The 6,701-nt window shown below is 40.3% G+C and overlaps 1 pseudogene; it reads left to right on the top strand.

Moving 5' to 3' along the window:
* LOC103745117 overlaps positions 1 to 3,587 on the top strand; it is an 8,628-nt pseudogene extending 5,041 nt beyond the window's left edge.
* Positions 3,588 to 6,701: the final 3,114 nt, after the last annotated feature.

The raw sequence follows: 6,701 nt of genomic DNA, 5'->3' as shown, positions 1-6,701 counted from the left end.
GAGTTCATAGCCCAGCACCCACATGGCAGCTAACAACTGTCCGTAACTCCAGTTCCAGGGGATCAGACAGTGTCTTCTGTCCTCTGCGGGCATTGCATGACATGGGTGCACTTACCTACATGCAGGCAATACACACATACACATAGAATAAAAATAATAAATAAAATATTAAAAAATAAAAAGAACTTAGGTCTAAGTTGATGTGATACACCTTATGCAAATGATTACAGGCACAAGGTGCAAGAGAAATGAGCCCGGGTTTAAGAAGCATATTTCGATGACTGCTTTTCCTACCATTGGCAAGTATTTTCTCTATATGCTTGTCCATAGTAAGAAGAATGTTTCAGCTGACAGTATTTGATGGTTAAGCATAGGAGCTTAGCAAAATTTGTAGCATGAATGGAGCTGATTGAATGTGACTAGACAGGGTCAAAGATTCTCTCTTTTTCTTTTGTGTTTTCAAATCGTGGATGCATGAGAAACTGCAAAACCAGTACAAAGAATCTTATGTACCCTCCCTCTAGCTTTTTCCAGTGATGCCCTGTTAAATAGGTGGGGTACAATATGGAAACTAGAAATAACTTAAGCATATTGGTAGCAGATGCAGGCCTAATTAATTTTAACTGCTCCATAATAGAATCATATAGTATGAACCCTTTCAGGCGGACTCTTCTCTCAACATAATAACTTCAGAAGCATCCAGGTTGCTGTGTGTTCATTTCTTTTCGCTTTTGAGTGGTGCACCGCAGTACCGATTACTATTGTTTACTCAGCCATTCGCCCACTGAAGAACTTTGTGGGTTTTTTAAAAATTCTTTTTCTCCCATTCCTTCTTCCTCTTCATCATCTTCCTCTTTATATACTTATTGAAGTATAACATACATGTTGAAAAGCATAAGCGTAGCATTCTAGAAAAGCAAACATACATATTAACCATTGCAATTAAGCTGAACACTTCAATAGCCCCCTCACCCAGGTACCACTGCTTTTAACTGGCCTTGGATTGCTGTAAAACAATCACTCAGTATATACTCTTTTATGCTTGGCTTCTTTTAATCATGAGATTCATCAGACATTTCTGAATCTTCTTTAAGAGTGATGACTGCCAAGTTCATGTAGCAATTTCTATGAAGATATCAGCAATCAGGAGGATGTCAATAATCCAACCCACAAAAGTGGGTTCTGAAGTCTGAGAAGCTCCAGTAGTCAAATAGTACTTGGGGGTGACTGCATATTAATGTGCCAGAATGCATTGTGAAACATAAATTACTGTTCCAACACTTACTTCCACCTACCTCTTGATCCATATTTTCAAAGGAGAAGCAGCTTTATCAAGATGATGGCTGAGATGGAACAGGGACGGTTTCATCGTGTTGCCTGGGATTTGGGGAACTACCAACACCAGTTTTTGACACCCTAACAAATGATGTTTCCGAGTTCATTTCAGTGGAGGTAGAAGCAAATGCCTGGCCTGGCCTGGCCTGGCTTGGCCATCTCCGTTTTGTTAAATAGTAGCAGGACTGATGGCTACTCATAATCTGAAAACTGTGTGTACAAAGGATGGTAGATCATGAGAAAATCTGGTGTCAGTTCTCATAGACGATAAAATTATTTGTTCCAGAAAAGAGGAAGTAGGACATTTTGGGTAGTCAAGATTAGTATGATAAAATGGGTATCAGTGAGTTTGATCCTTTCCTGTTTTTCTGTAAATTCTACCACTTATTTTGTAGGCAGTGGTTATCTTGGAATTCAGACTTCCCTGCACAGAGTATGATGCTGTCATCCCCCAGCACTAACATGAAGCCACTAGACATTTTATCTATCTCTCACTGTGAATTATGTCATGTCATTCCAGATAACACACTTTCTCACAACACAGCTGGTAAGTGGCAGAGCTAGCCAGGGCTTGAGTCCACTAGCAGCCTGAGAACCCTAACTCTCAGTGGTGTGTTCTTATGGTCCCAGATCCTCATTTGCAGAACACTCTGTGGGTCAAAGGAAGCTGCTATCAAAAATTTATTTAAATCACCTTAGCTCTGGGTTAATCTTTGTAATGCTTCTCCATGATAATGCAAATCGGAATGCTAACAATTATTAAATGGAGCAGCTAGCTTGTTGCTGACACTAAGAAAATTGGGATTCCCTCTATCACATCCACAGACAGTATGTTAGTAAGCAGATGGATGAGGAGCCACTAAGTGGCTGTGGCATTGTGCAGGGTGCTTTTCATGCAAGCAGAAGTCATAACAGTTATGTATAAGCACATAAAGCATTTGAGTGAAGAAGAGTGCCTTGCGTATGGGTGGTCTGTTCCTGTCTGCCTTCACCCCACACTGCTGTCACCTGAGGAGGTGGGCAGGGATGTGAAGTGGATCAGCAGTGCTGAATGTAGGCTGAAGTTAGTCTGTGGGTCAAGATTTTTCTGTAGTTAGCAGCTTCCTTTCCTAAGTAAATTCTAGTCACTGAATTTTAAATTTGGAGTACACTGTACCTATCATCCCTGGCTGTTTTATGTGAAGAAGGACTCTGAAAACCAAGAGATTTTAGGATTTCTTAATCCTTGGCACCTTTTAGATTACAGGTTGAGAATTTTTCTTTCAAGCTGCTTGAAACCAGAAGTAGTTAAGATTTGGGTTGGGGCCGCTGGTGCTGGGAGCTGCTGTGGCGGCTCCAGTGGAAGTTGGGGGCCACTGGGATCTGACTATTGCATATTTAGGGGACCGTGTGAGGGTGGAGAAAACAAGACAGTTTCAGGATTTAAAGCCAACTTGTCTCTATTGAAGATGCTTGGAGAAAAATTTATACACAGCGCTGTCAGTTGTTTGTGGGGAATCTGCCTGCTTCATATCACAGAGGATGAGATCAAAAAAGACTGTTCACAAAATACAGAGAACCAGGAAAAGTTTTTATCAATAAAGGCAAAGGTTTCGGATTTATTAAACTTGAATCTAGAGCCTTGGCTGAAATTGCCAAAGCTGAACTTGATGATACAGCTATGAGAGGTACAGCTTTGGGTTTGCTTTGCTACACATGCAGCTGCCTTTTCTGATCGTAATCTTTCACCTTACATTTCCAATGAACTGTTGGAAGAGGGCTTTAGCCAATTTGGTTCTGTTGAAAGGGCTGTTTGTGGATGATCGCGGAAGATCTACAAGGAAAGGCAGTTGTTGAATTTGATTGTAAGCCAGCAGCAAGAAAAGCATTTGAAAGATGCAGTGAAGGTGTTTTCCTACTGACAGCAACTCCTCGCCCAGTCATTGTGGAACCACTTGAACAAGTAGATGATGAAGATGGTCCTCCTGAAAAACTGTCACAGAAGAACCCAATGTATCAGAAGGAGAGAGAAACACCACCTCATCTTGCTCAGCATGGCAAATTTGAATATGAATATTCTCAGCGATGGCAGTCTTTTGATGAAATGGAAAAACAGCAAAGGGAACAAGTTGAAAAAAACCGTGAAGGATACAAAGGACAAATTGGAAAGTGAAACGGAAGTTCCATACCATGAGCATCAGGCAGATCTCTTGCGCCAAGATTTGATGAGAGACGCCAGGAAGAATTGGTCCTATGGGTGGACAGGGTCCTAGCGGGACGGGGCCTGGAACTCCAGCAGGATATGGTAGCGGGAGAGGAGTATGAAGGTCCGAACAAAAACCCCGATTTTAGATTCCACACCCAGGCTTTCATTCCAGTTCTTTTTCTTTTTTCTTTGCCTTTTCTTGTTTAGATACCACTTTTAAATTCTTGCATTTTAGTGAGAAAGCTACCTTTTTATGGATGTTAGCAGTTTGTTGACCCGATATTTGTAAATAGTCTACTTGGGTAGGTAAAATTATGTCATGTAGTGCTCAAAACAGGAGAATTTTTTTTCTTTTTTTTTACTTTTTAAAAAAACTGTATAATGTTCCTCAAGTTAATGGCAATGTATCTTGTGCCACTGAATTTCCAAAGTGACCACTTTTTTTTTTTCAGTTGTGCTTTGAATAAGCAGTAAAATAGTTAAAAAAAAAAAAAAAAGGATTTGGGAGATTTTTGGATTTGAGAATGTTGGCACAGACTTTACCAGATGAGCATCCCTAGTTAAAAAATAAAAATTTTAAATCTGGGTGTGGTGGTGGACATCTTTAATACCAGCACTCTGGAGACAGAGGCAGGCGAATCTCTGTGAGATTGAGGGCTGTCTGGCCCACACAGCAAGTTCCAGGTAGGTTGGGGCTACAGGGAGACCATGTCTCAAAAAAGCAAAGCAAAACAACAACAACAAGATCAAATCCTAAAAGTTCCAAATCTAAAACTTCTAACATGTGGCACTTTACATGTAAGGAAGATCAGATTCACAGTGAAATGTTAATGTTCATTTTGGAAGTATAGCCTAGCTATCACTTTACATCACCTTGGTTTTACTTTTACAATATAGTAACATAGTTAACTGTAGGTACCAGGGCTGTGCTGTTTCAGCCAACCAAAACCAAATTCCAATGTACCCGTCTGCTGGCTCTCTCCAACAATAACTTCTCTCATTCCCCAGTGCCTGGCTCAGATCATGTGGGCATTCTCCATCTAAGAAAGGCGATTGGGCCATTCCCTTTAAATCACCCTTGCCCCTGGCTATGGCTTTGATACAAATTCCATGTGTACAAAATGTAATCCATATGAGCACCATCTGAGAAGAGCCTTTCTGCCTTACCAGCCCTTGAAGATATACTGACGGTTTTTTAGTTTGCTTACCATGATTTCCTTTGGTTTCTATGATAGCTCCTCTATTTAAAATCCTGCAATTTTTCTTTTTTTTTTTTTTTTTTAACTCTTTTAAAAAAAACTGTATAATGTTCCTCAAGTTAATGGCAATGTATCTTGTGCCACTCATTAAAGAGAGTATAGGGGAAGAGGAATGATTGACACTTGTTAGTTTACTCTGCATCCACAGGTATTGTCCCTGGCAAGCCTGAGAACCTGAGTCCCATCCCAGAACCCATATAAAGGTAGAAGGAGACAACCATAACCAACTTCACAAAGTTGTACTCTGACCTCCACATACTACAGCATACATAACGACACTCACTCACACAATAATAAAGTTAAAATTTTTTAAAAAGTGGGGCACATGATCTACCCCAGCCAATGAAACCAACAGCCATGTGATCAAGATGGACATATGGACTAGGGTTATAGCACCCTAGCAGGATACTTACCTCGAATTCACAAGGCCCTAGGTTCAATCCTTAACATTGTGGATGTTCCTAGTACTTTTATTTTTTTTTAGTGGTATTGGGAACTGAACTCAATGCCTTGAGTATGCTAAGCAAGCATTTTCCCACTGACCTATATTACTGTCTTCTTTTTACTTTTAAATTTTTTTACTTTAAATTTTTATTTTACATATATAAGTGTTTTGCTTGTATGTATGTAAAGATACTACATGCATACAATGCCTGCAGAGGCTAGAAGAGGACATCAGATTCCCTGGAACTGAAGTTATAGTTATTAGCTGCCATGTGGTTGCTCAGAACCAAGCCCAGGTCTTCTGCAAAAACAGCCAATGCTCTTAACCTCTGAGCCATCTTGCTAACCCATCCTTTTACTTTTTGAGACAGGGTCTTACTAAATTGCCCAGACTGTCTTTGAATTCACTCTGTCACTCAGGAGGCCTTAAGCAAGCAATTCTCCTGCCTCAGCCTCCTGAATAGCTGGAATCACAGGCCTGCACCACCAGGCTCAGCTCATCCCAGGACTTTTGCCTGAGATACAGGAAGGAGCCACTATCTCTTCCCACTAGACACCAGACAACAAGGCTCTGAATCTGGAATTTTCATGAGGAGAAAGCCTAAGAAAGAAGTCAATCCAGAGGGCAGAGCCAACAAAAGCAGAGAAAGGAAGTCCTGGTGCACTGATCTTGGGCCATGCCTACAGTTGGGCCTGCAGTCAGCCTCCCCAGACTTGCTTCACTTTCAAAGTCAATCTTTATTCTTACTATGCTTAAGCTAACTTGAAGTATCGCTCCATTTTGCATGGCTGAAAGAGTTCTGGTAGATATAAGATGATTTGTGAGGTTGGTTTTGCATTCCCTGTGGTGAGTTCTAACTGGTTTATAGAAGGGAGAGAGAGCCTAGGAAGCCTCTGCTCCCTCAACATTTTGTCTTGAAACTGTTCAGTGAGCACAGGCATGGCCAATGGAGGCAGGTCAGCCGAACTCTGAATTGAGGTCTTTCCTGAGGTATCAGAAGAACGTACTGACTCAAACCCAAGTTATTTTTTTTATTCATTTTTAATCATTGATTTAAAGTATTTTGAAAGTCTAGAAAAGGAAGAAAGCAAGTTTTACAGTTGGAACTTGGGAAAGTGAACCTCTTTGAGCCTCAATTTCCTCCTCTGTAAAATGGGCATATTACATTCAGAATATTTATTTCAAAGAAAATCATTATGAAAGATAATTTACATAAAGAACCCAGACCAAAATATCTAGCATATCCTTCACAAGTAGGAGTTATCACTATTAATAATGCTTTGAATTTTTCCTTTTTGGAGTATGTGATAATGAGTTTTACTGCACTCTTGATCCTGAAATAGTCAAAACAACATAATTGAGAAGCACAAAGTCTTCAGAAAGAAGACAACTGAATTTATTAAGTATTCTTTGGGCTGCTTCAGATTTGCTTGGCAGCTCTTCCAAGATGACATGTCGAGAAACCTAAACATTGGCT

This window comes from Nannospalax galili, unplaced genomic scaffold (assembly GCF_000622305.1).
Source record: "Nannospalax galili isolate Female #2095 unplaced genomic scaffold, S.galili_v1.0 scaffold843, whole genome shotgun sequence".
NCBI classification, from domain to species: Eukaryota; Metazoa; Chordata; class Mammalia; order Rodentia; family Spalacidae; genus Nannospalax; species Nannospalax galili.
Note: the sequence above shows the minus strand (reverse complement) of the source record. Positions and strands in the feature narration are given on the sequence as shown.